Source organism: Parus major, chromosome Z (genome assembly GCF_001522545.3).
Source record: "Parus major isolate Abel chromosome Z, Parus_major1.1, whole genome shotgun sequence".
In the NCBI taxonomy this organism is placed as follows: domain Eukaryota; kingdom Metazoa; phylum Chordata; class Aves; order Passeriformes; family Paridae; genus Parus; species Parus major.
Window position 1 is genome coordinate 1,072,586 of NC_031799.1, and position 11,642 is coordinate 1,084,227.

Genomic DNA, 11,642 nt, shown 5'->3' on the forward strand with positions numbered 1-11,642 from the left:
GTCCCTGCCATGGCCCTTCCAACCCACTCCATTCTGTGATTCTGTGTGCTGTGCAATTATGCAGTAGAGTGCAGATTACTACTAAGGGCTTTTTTTTTAAATAAGCATTGTTTTGCCATACCTGTCCAGCCAGATAATCACAAAAATGCCTCAAGGAGAAAGAGAGATGGCATTCACCTCAGCTGGGGATCTGTAAAACACCATGTATCACGAGATTGTCAGTGAAGCCATGACTCTGGCAAAGCTCGGCAGAGGAATTTTGCTGGGGCTCGTGGTTTCCTTGTCTCGCTGGATAAAATAAAACCTGCCAAAGCAGCGGCAGTGAGCTCCCATCTATCTGTTCTCATACTCCCGGCCGCTTCTGCCTGAATTATTCATGCTCCGTAAGTGATCTGCAAACAGCTCCTGTGATCTCCCTGTGATCTGAGGGTTTGCCAGACTCACCCCTCCTTAGGTCAGGGCATTTTCTTGTTTCCTTCCCCGCGGCAGGGAGTCTGTGGGAATCTCCAGATTCCTCACTGCCTCTTTCTGATTAACCCAGACGTGTATTTATTATTTACGTGGCAGGATTTGTTCAGCTGTCCCAGGCACACGGTATTATCAGTGGATAAGCAGGAAGACTCACTGCAAACATCTGTAGTTGTTGCTTGACAAATCCTGTTTGTATAAATAATATTAAGGAGCTGCAGAGGCTGCTGTAGAGTAAATACCCTTATGACTGAAGGCAGCACTGCCAGCTTTTCACCTGCATGTGTATCTCAGTAGAGATTTACTGGGCTGTTTTACACACACATATGTATACACATGTGTATATATATATATATACATACATATAAAATACTTCAGTTTATTTTTTTAGTTTAAAGGTCCCTTCCAACCCAAATTATTCTGCGATTCTAATCTGTATGTGTATATGTTTTATGTATTTGCCTTTTTGCCCCCACAAGCTCTTCTCCTGTATTTATTTCTGCTTTTAAATTTTTCTACGGATTTGGTCATGGAAATTGGCAAAACCAGTGAGAAGAGCAGTTTATGGGCAGGTGATTGGCAGTAATTCAGTGTGCTCTGCTATCCGTATCATTAATGAAATGGGCTCTTCCACCTCTTCCACCTCACCCACCCTAGGTACATCTTGGATTTACCTCTCCAGGATCCTCTACTTCAACCACTCTTTATTTTGGGATGAGGACTGGGATGCTTTAGGAACCCACTGCCAGCAGTGCTGCAGCTAATGCTATGAGCCACAGACATGGGACCCCCTGGTTTCCTTCTCCAGCTGAGGCAGTAATTTGGGATGAAAAATGCTCCATTTAGGCTACCTGCATTTTTGCACTAACCCATAGGAGGACCTGTGCCTTGCTTAGGATATCCCTCACCTATGACATAACCGGGATACAGTGAGTTTGTTAAAATGTCCTGTCTCTCTGCATTCTGGAAAGAAGATTTTCTATTAAACCTTAGGGAAATTACTGGCCTTGTTAACTAGTGTGGAAGTAATGAACCACAGCAGGGTGACTCGGGAGATTTGGGCCCTCGCTTCGTAAGACTGCATTGTTTCTTCAAATGAGAGAAATAATTTAAGCAAACAAACGAACAAAGAATTTCTGGAAATTAAAGTACGGTACAAATGGGATGATTTGCTCATCCTCTGTTTAATAGGAGTGATGCAGTGAACAATTGTGTGGTCGACCTCAGAAATCTATCCATGGTAACTAGTCACAGGAGAGAAAAATAGACAGCCTGCCACCAACTTGGTATTAAAGTTCTATTTTCCATTTTTTCCATGGTTGCGGGCCAGTCAGGGACTTTCCATGAGCAATCAGCACAGCAGAAATCCCCTTCTGCTCCCTAGCAGCCATCTCTGCTCAACAGTCAAAGGTGCTTTTTGTACTGGTTTTGGCTCAGGTGCGGTTTGGTCCCAGTTTTCAGTGGGATCAGGCTTGGGCAGACCCTTCCTGCCAAATGCATCCTGCAGAAACAGGGCTGTCATAGAGTCACAGAATGGTTTATGTCAAAAGGGACCTCTCAGCCATATCAGTTCCACCTCCTGCCGTGGGCAGGGACACCTTCCACCTGACTGCCTTGTTCCAACTTGGCCTTGCCCCTTCTACCCCGTGGTCAAGGTGTGTTTGTCCTGGGGTCTGGTGAAGAAACCTCGCCTTTGGTTTTGTCACCTCTACCAGGTGTTGGGTGTTGAATTCCTGATGGGGTTTTTTGAGGTCTTTGCAAGCCCTGCACGACCCCCTTGGCTTTGGGCAGGTCCTGCAGGAGCCCAGAGGAAGGACAGGAAGACTCTGCCAGTGAGGAGTTCAGAAATAAATACAGCAGAAATACTGGGCCTTCAGGCTCGATGGTGTGTTCCTCAAAAGACAATTTTGGAAGGGATCACTGTGCTTTTGTTCTTCCATTAGGCAGCTGAGGAGAGAGCATTGTTTTCCTCCCCTCATCTGTTCCCCTTGTAGGGGAAGAAGGAGGACTTGGCCACCCTGAGCCGAGCATCCCAGGGGATCTCCCAAAACAAAGGGCTGTGTGGAGGAGGATACCGTCATCCTGTCCCCGTCATCCCCTTCCCTCCCTTCACCCTGCCCTTGGCACGGCCGTACCCACTCGGGGCTGGCACGCTGGGGAGCACGGGGAGGGGAATGTTCCTTGTCTTCCTCCCTGGAAACCCAGCTAACTTCTCTTACCTCCAGTTTACTGCTGCCTGTAGGTTTGGCGAGGCAACCCTGGGGTTTGTCTTCTGCTGGGAAGGTGTGTGGGTTCTGGGATGGTGTGGCAATGTGACGTGTGCAGGTGTGGTGGCTTGGGTAATGCAGCGCTCCTGAGGAATGTTGTGTAGCTGTTTCTGGATGTGGATTGGAGCTCTCCCAGTGTAATTCCTGTCCTGTGTGCTGCAAGCATCCATCCTGATCTGCAGAGAAGGCCTGTGGGTTGGGGAGCATCTCCTCAGCCGCGCTCTGCGTGACCCTTGAGTTGGTTCCCCCTACAGGAAAATGTGGCTGGCACATGGAGCTGGAATGGTTTTGGGTTTATTTTTTTAAATCATAGGTTGTCTAGGTTTATATGCAAATAACTGGACTAACACCAACCTGTCTTGTTTCACCTAGGCTCCAAGCCTGACCCTGCTGAGAGCCCCTGAGATACTGAACTCTATGAGCGGAGATCACTTGACTGCACTCAGCACCTTTCAAGATCAGGCTCTAGGTAATTATTCTAATTCTCTGCCTGGATGATAGGGGAAATTTGCTGTTTTGGGCTGTACAGACCATCTGAAATGACATTCCTAGTTGTTTGTCCCATGAACCTGTGAATTTTTTTTTTCCTGCTGAAGGCTGCCAGTCTTGATCAGTGTCTGGGCACTACAATAAAACCACTGATCCCTCAAACATAAAGCAAAATACCAGCCTTTCTTCCAGAGGGGGAATCATGGAGTGGTTGAAGGAACCCTAAAGCCATCTAATCTATGCCCCTTGTAATGGGATGTATTCAACTAGACCAGGCTCCTCAGAGTCTCATTGAATATTTCCAGGGGTGAAGCATCTTGGATCACCATTCTCGTACCGGTCACCAGCAATTGTGCTTGGGAGGTTCTCCTGAACTTAACTCGCAGAGAGCTGTAAAAACAAGCAATCAGTATCAAAAAAAGGTATTGACTCCCATCAAAAGCAGTCAAAGGCTTAAAATACCAATATTTGTTGGCAAGGATGAGGCTTTTAAGAATTGCTCAGAAACCTACAGCTGCAGGAGTCTGCTTTTTAAAATAAACCCAGCATCTTATTTGTCTGGTTTTACAGTAGCTTCATTCTCTCCTCCAGACCTGGCCTCACTGTTGTGCCTTTGAGGAACTTTAAATCCTTGCTCCAGGGTGGATAGATGGAAATCAAAGAGCCTGGGGCCTGGCATTGTCCTGCTCTGCATCTTCATGGAAATATGTCAGCTTAGTGCCTTGCCTGGGGGATATGGGTAGGATTAGACCCAAGATTTGTGCTTTTATCCCAGCAAGGCCAGCTCAAGCACAGAGCATGAGCTCGGGAGGTGAGGATCTCAGGGATGGGTTTTAAGAGGAGTAAGAAGGAAGCCAGCAGGATGCTGTGGATGTTACTGTGAAGCACTAAGGATGAAGGATTTCGTGTAGGACTGACTTCCTGAGTGAGATGACATTCTGTACAAAATTCTCCACACTGACAGAAGTATCAGTCAATAGAGGGTTATAATTTTTAACCTGATTTGCTGTGTTTTTCCCCAAGTCGATAAGAAATGGCTCCACACTGATTTCAGCAGAAGTTAAAGCCCAGCTCTCAGATCAGAGTGGCACAAGGGCAGAGCGTCTTGCTGCCCACTCTCCCAGGGCATCTTCTGTCCCTGCAGGAACAGAGGGCTTTTCTCCATCCCTTGCAGCTCTGTGTGCTGACATTTTCAGGACCCAGGCAGGAGGACATTGACTGGGTTGTTTCCTGTTTTGACAATATCCATTTCAAAACCTCTGTAACACAGCTTTGTGCAGGGAATTAGAACACCACATCCCATGTCCTCCTCCCTTGAATATTGCATTGGGGAGCTAAGCTCATGTTTCCAGTGGGGAGGGAGAATACACAGGTCATAAAGCAGGCTCAGAAAGTGAAAGAGAGGAAAATGAAGAATGAGAAAAAATAAATACATTCACCACCGGGGCTGCAGTGCAATGTTTTTTGTATCCACTCAGAATTTGTGGGAATGGGGTTTTCCCTCAGTGCCAAAAGTCATACGCTTTGTGTTTAAACTGCTGCTGTCAAAGCTTGGAGAATAACTAAAACAAAAAGGTCGCAGGTCAAGTGGATGTTTTCCAATTGACCGGAGCTCGGTATAAATCCTAGGGAAGGAAATAACCCAGCAAACATCCACCAGTCCCGTGTCTGTGTCCCCTGCTCTGGTGCTGGCTGCTGGTGGCAGGTCCTACTGGGACATGCCAGTGTCAGGCAGCTGCCTCAGCACCCCCAAACAGTCCTCAGGCAAGCATCCCCTCCCCAACAAATTTTTGTGCAGATTTCAAATGCAAAAGAATTGGATCCAGATTTGATCTAGGTCAGCATTTAGGAGGGTCAAGAGGTTGCTTCAGCTGAGCATGGAAGGTGAGAAAACACCTGCCTGTGAGGAACCTGGGCTGAAGGCTCATCCTAAGCCCCTGCAACACATCTTCAGCCGATGGCTGGTGTTTGCAGCTCTAAATTCAGCAGTTTTGGGTAGGCAACACTCCAGGGGAACATCAAGGCAAATGTGTCTCTGCCATCACTTTGCATCGCCCCTCGCAAAGTCCCCCCCGAGGTTTTGGCGTGGCCAATTGCTCTTCCCTGAGCTGTAACCTGAAAACAGGGATAGATAAAGGCAAAGTGTTCTGGGAGCCATGCCAAGCCAAAGGCACCGAGTTGTTACGAGATCCGTATCTCGATAACAGATTTTTTTGCTCTTTATCAGCTTTTAAGAGAAAATATGGTGTTTCCATGAGCAGATTGGGATCATCCTAAGGAATGGAGCTCTCCTTTTAAAATTGTATTGCTTTTATTACTATTATTTTAATATTAATAATAATATTTCCGCAATGAAGCCATATATGAGAATGTTATTTGTGTAGGAACTGGAAATGAACCTGAAATGATCAGCGTATTTTTTAAAAGCACTTTACAAGTCATTTGGCTTTGGAAAAAGTACAACTATCCATCAAAGCAAGGCTTGGGGATAAAATAATTAGAAATCACACAACCATAGCAAAGGAAGATTAGTGCTAAAATTAGAAGCCATAAAGTTGTTTTTAGATTAGGCTGGAATCTGGGCAGGCTGCTTTATTGTAGCCTGTTACTTTAAAAAATACTTTACTCACTTTAAAAGGTGAGAGGTGTGAATTGTCTGCATTTGGTCATATCCCAGTGGAGCTGTTGTGAATGTTAGGTGGGATAATCTATGAGGTGAATTTCAGGAAAATCCTTTAGGGGATGGAAGTACAGTCCCATGTGACCAGCTGCTAAGGGAGCTGGGTTCAGTGTTGAGCTCAGACCACAAGGGTGTCCCCATAAATTTGGTTTGGGAATTTGGCCCTAGTTTTGTTTCAGGGTTGTGGTGGCCAAATACTCACATTGCATCCAGAAAAGGTGGTGGTTTGGCTGGAATTGGGAATTTAAATTGGAATTTCCACCCACAGGTTGGATGGGTGTGAGTTGGAGCTGCTGTGGTCCCCAGACCTGAGCTGTGCCCCTGGGGGCAGACAGTGACATCAGATGGGCACAGCCCATAGAGCTTCATCACTTTGTTTTTCTGCTGGACCTCCTCAAACACGAGTAGGAATGAATCCTCTATCAGAGATAAACACAAAATTGATCAGAGGACAGATGAGGAGAGCTGGGGCTGCTCCCCTGCACAAAAGAAGGCTCCAGGGAGAGCTGAGAGCCCCTGGCAGGGCCTAAAGGGGCTCCAGGAGAGCTGCCCAGGGACTGGGGACGAGGCAGGGAGAGACAGGACAAAAGGGAATCGTTTTACAGCAGCAGGGGAGATCCAGACTAGATTGAAGGAAGAAATTTCTTGTGATAAGGGTGGTGGGGCCGTGGCACAGGGTGTCCAGAGAAGTGGATGCTCCATGTATAAATCCCTTCAGGAAAAAGGGTCTTGATACTAAAGCCCTTCTGGTATAGCTGGAAGGGTGTAACACGAGCAAGAGGCTGGAGGACAAGGTCAGGCACATCCAAGTATTTTCACTGAGGAAGATGCCAGGTAGAGATCTCTTCGCCCAGAGAAAGGTGACTTCTTCAGGTCTGATGCCTTTAGATTTGGAGTGGGGGATTTCTGGGATAGAAACCTGAACTTTGTGGGATGTGCTGCCTAAATATGGGCACAGTTAAGTGTACCTCTTTCCCTGGTCCCAGCAGAGGTACCAAATGAAAGTATCTCAGGTTCCCTGCTGTCTGGGAAGCACCAGGCCTGTTGTGACCACCCACAGCATCTTTCCTGCACTTGTATTTCCCGGTGCCTACAGGGGAAAAGTGGAGTTGAGCAGACTGCCTGCTCCCTCCAGAAAGCTCCTGCTGTGCCTCCAGCTCAGTGAAAGCAGGACAACTCCTCATCGACTCTTTGTAGCCCGAGAACAGAGCCTTGGAAAAGTCCGGCAGCGGGAACTTTACTAATTCCAGCTAATGACTCCGAAATACTGACTGAGGGGAACAATTGCGCATCATCAAAAGTCACAGACAAAAGAAATGCACTGCATTGTAATAGCAAACGAAGCTGAATTTGATCTGATGAAGCACCTTTCATATTCCAAGCGCTTCAAAGCCCTTGGCAGAGTAATGAGCTGCATGCTGACAGCGGGGCTGCTGGACTGGGCTTTATGTGACCAACAATAGCCAGCACAGTTGCTGGCAGAGGACTGCTCATGGTGGGAGAAGGGATGGATGGTAGCTGGTATGTTGGGGTTATCCTGTGCTTTCCTGTTTTTTTTTAGTGCTGTTGGATCTCTGACTAGCATTTTGAGGGGCACTGGAGGTGACCAGGCAAGAAACGTTGGTCTTTCTTTAAGGGGGCTTGGAAGAAAGATGTAGACAGTTTTTAGTAGGGCCTACAGTGAGAGGACAAGGGTTGATGGTTTTAAATTAAAAGCAGGGAGATTCAGACTAGGAATGATGAAGAAGGTCTTTATGATGAGGGTGGGCAGGCCCTGGCACAGGGTACCCAGAGCAGCTGTGGCTCGTGGAAGTGTCCAAGGCCAGGTTGGACACTGGGGCTTGGAGCAGCCTGGGATGGTGGAAGGTGTCCCTGCCCACAGCAGGGGGTTAGAACAGGATATTAAGGTCCCTTCAATCCTAACCATTTCAGGATTCTTATTAAAGAGGGGTGGAGAAACATGTTAAGAAGCACATGAGGATGCCTTGGTGCAGCTGAAAATAGACCTCGGCCTCCCAGGTCACCATCCGGCCCTCTAATCTTGCGGTCCCCATGACAGTTTCATGAAGGCCCACATACAACACAGCTCTTTAATTTTAGCTAAGCCAGAATAGCATTGGTGCAGCTGTGGGAGCAGATATCTTAGTCCCCAGACTATTTCTGTGGCAGGGAAGTTTCTTGCCTGCTGCGAGGAGAGGAAAAGGTTAATTGCCTATTTTTTTTTTTCCTTTTTTCTTTCCTTTTTTTTCCAAAGAGGAAATAAATGTACCTACCCCACCCTAAGGGGACAGCACAAATCTGTCAGCCCTTGTCGGGTGGGGGCAGGCAGCTGGGCTGTGTTAAGGAAGTCACCCTGGGGAGGGAAGGGTTCGGGCATGGGTGGGGGGCCTTGGCTGCCTGCCCAGAGCCGCAGGCAGAGAGGGGGCTGCGGTCCTGGGCTGCATTAGACAAGGATCTGATGCTGTCTGCAGAGCTCTACAGTCACAGAATGGTTTGTGTTGAAAGCAACCTTAAAGCCCCTCCAGTGCCACCCCTGCCATGGGCAGGGACAGCTTCCAGTGTCCCAGGCTGCTGCAAGCCCTGTCCAGCCTGGCCTTGGACACTGCAGGGATCCAGGGGCAGCCCCAGCTGCTCTGGGCACCCTGTGCCAGGGCCTGCCCACCCTCCCAGCCAGCAATTCCTTCCCAATATCCCAGCTGGGCCTGCCCTCTGGCACTGGGAAGCCATTGCCTGGGTGCTGTCCCTGCAGGCCTTGTCCCCAGTCCCTGGGCAGCTCTCCTGGAGCCCCTTTAGGCCCTGCCAGGGGCTCTCAGCTCTCCTTGGAGCCATAGGACTTGTGATGAGTTAATCTCACCCAGGGTTGGAATAGAAGATCTGTACATAAGCCTGGTTTGGAGTTAGAAAATACGCTGAGGGGTGAAAAAGATCTTGTCCTGTGTGATCCATGTCCTTCACTAACATCTTCCTTAGCTCCCTGCTAACCAAGACAACTAGATTCCAGCTAGCTTCACAGCTTTCCTGGAGGAGCATGCTGAGCTGGTCTTGGGTTTGCTGCATCACCCCCATCCCAGCAGTTAAGGGAGGGTGGGAAACTGAGCCGCTTTGGAAGCCTGGATCCTCCTCACTCCATCTGTGTTTCCGTGCACTCCAACTGGGTCGGGCTGGTGCCATGGCAAGACTTCCTCTTGCAGAAGCAGTCTTGCATGCTGTCATCCTGCAGCAGGGGCTTGATGATGTGCAGATGGATTTACTTTCCTGTTTCCCTTCCTGTCGGCTTCGTGCTGAGGCTGGCCAGCCCTGCTTCCCAAGCGGGAATATCTCAAGAAGCCAGCATTTCTGTCATGACCCAACCTCGTGTAGGTGTTGCGCTTCCACTTCTAAATCAATGCTCAAAGGAATATATAAAGAACCAACATTTTAAGCTTCTCTGGGAGTTGGTTTCAATAAAAAAATTACACAGAGCCTATCCAAATCTTTCTTCATGTGGTTTTATATCCGCAGGGCTGGTGTGAGCAACCTGTGCTCATCATCTTCTGAGCACAGCAGGTGGCTCTGGGTGCTGGGGGGAGACTGTGCTCAGAGGAGGAGCAAGGGAAGGTGGAGTTGACGTTGGTCCTGGTGGTGTGTTTGAGGTGGATTTACATCCTTACACTTTGCCAGAGGGATGCTTTGCCCATGGCTCTCGTTTCAGCTGAATGTTGTGGTAGGGAAAGGAGGGAGGACATTAGGAAGGGAAGTGCTGGATTTATAGTTCCAAGACGGCTCTGTTTGGTCCAGGAGAGCATCAGTGGATCCTGGGTGCTGTTTCCCAGAGGAGGGGTGGATCAGCTGAGCCTGTGCATCCCCGTGGAGCTGTGGAAAAATGCTGTGCCCAAAGGTGAGCCACAGCCCTGGGGCACAGGGCGCTCTCATTGCCCCCTCTGACACAGCTCCAGGGCAAGGGGCTCGTCTGGATTCTCCTTGCCTTCTGTCTGGGATTCACCATGTGTCTGAGCTTTTAATATCACCTCACTCTCCCTCCCTACATCCCATGCCCCTGTCCCAGATGTATTTGTTTAAGTGGCTTTAATTAACTTACATTTTCCTGTGCGTGACAGCTCCTTAAGGCTTTGGTAGCTGTTTTCTGTCCTTCCACAGTTGTCACTGACATGTAGCACTTTCCCTGCAGACCAGCTTTCAAGCCTACCGTGTTTTTCCCCTGCTCTGTGGAATTATTTTAACATACTAAAGGAAATGGTTTCCATGTGAGCATAGTTGCACACTCTCAATTGATTATTAGGTATGATTTTCCTGATTCCTGCTGGTATCTACGAGGATTTTGAGCAAGGAAGCCAGAGAGGCATAGGATGATGGCTTAGGTCAGATAGATTTATCTTCACGAGTGACAAGACTGATAACTCTGGAGTGGCATGGCTACAGGTGTTATCATTTGGGTGTCTCCTCAAGAGTGAAGGTTAATGTCTTGCCTCTACTGATCCATCACAGTGTTATCTGCAGGATTTACTGGTCTTCCCGTGCCTTTCCAGCAGCAGCAGGTCCAGTTTTCCGGAGCTCCAAGTAGTGTGCCTGCTCCCTGCTCGCAGCAGCTGTAGGGATCATGTTGGCAAGCTCTTGCTCTCATGGACTTGTTTGAACTCAAAGCCAGGGATAATTCCTGCTTGCCACCGAATAGTTTTGTGCTTCTCCAGTGGGATGGGCTGGGACAAGCCCAGGGGTTGAGTGCTCTGCCAAGGGAAGGCATCACATGATGGTTTGGGTTGGAGGGGACCTCAGAGCTCATCTGGTTCCACCCCCTGCCATGGGCAGAGACACCTTCCACTATCTCCAGTTGTCAAAGGAATCAGGCAGGTGAAGGCAAGACAAGCCTTGATCCTGCCTTCCTGAGGATCACCCAAGAAATCTGACCAGGAGGATGGAAAAGAGCAAGGAGGGACTTAGATCTGAAGTAAAATCTCTTGGGGAAAAGAAAAAAAAAATAAAAAAGAAAGAGCAATAAATCCAGCAAATTAAAATGAAAAGGCAGCTAACATGAGTGACAATTGTACGGCATCAGATAACGCTGCATCCTGAATTCCAGTGGGATAGGAAATATGAAGCAAAAATCACTCAGGTGCTTCTAGATAGCGATAAGGAAAGCAATTCCCATTTACCGGTAGAAATAAAATAAGAGGTCGTGATAAACCCTCCATGACTAGACTGGATTAGGGCTCTGGCTGTGAAAATTCATTACAGGCATGCAAAAGAATGCGTATCGTGCCAGCTAAAGTGACTACAAACACCATTTATTTGGAGAAGAGACGATTCAGTCAGAATAAATAGGTTTCTTTCAAAGGGAAGGGAGGGTGATCTGACACAAATCTATATTCCTGCCTTGTCATTTATTATGCAAATAAGTCTCACACCTCTCTAAGACATGAGGGATGAGTTTATGTTGGAGTTTTATGTTGGAAGAATGATCTTAAGCTGCTCCAAGGGCTCCAGACCCAGGCTGGGGTTTCTTGCACGCAGTGGCAGGAGATGCTGGTTTCAGGAGGGGTTCTGATGGCAATGAGGGCCATGCAGCTAGGTCAGATGTTTTCAGATTTCCCATAAACAAACCCATTCCTTCACATTTTTTCCTTCTGTTTGTGATGCTTTACTTATGATTATTTTATTTTATTTTATTTTATTTTATTTTATTTTATTTTATTTTATTTTATTTTATTTTATTTTATTTTATTTTATTTTATTTTATTTTT

General features: G+C 47.7%; 1 non-coding gene across 1 annotated transcript in view; it reads left to right on the forward strand.

Moving 5' to 3' along the window:
• The window catches only part of LOC107215757, a 76,896-nt gene that overhangs the window by 56,723 nt on the left and 8,531 nt on the right, over positions 1-11,642 (forward strand). The window contains exon 3 of the transcript XR_004500529.1: positions 3,108-3,204. This is a non-coding gene — a transcript (uncharacterized LOC107215757). The remainder of the gene's footprint in view (positions 1-3,107; positions 3,205-11,642) is intronic.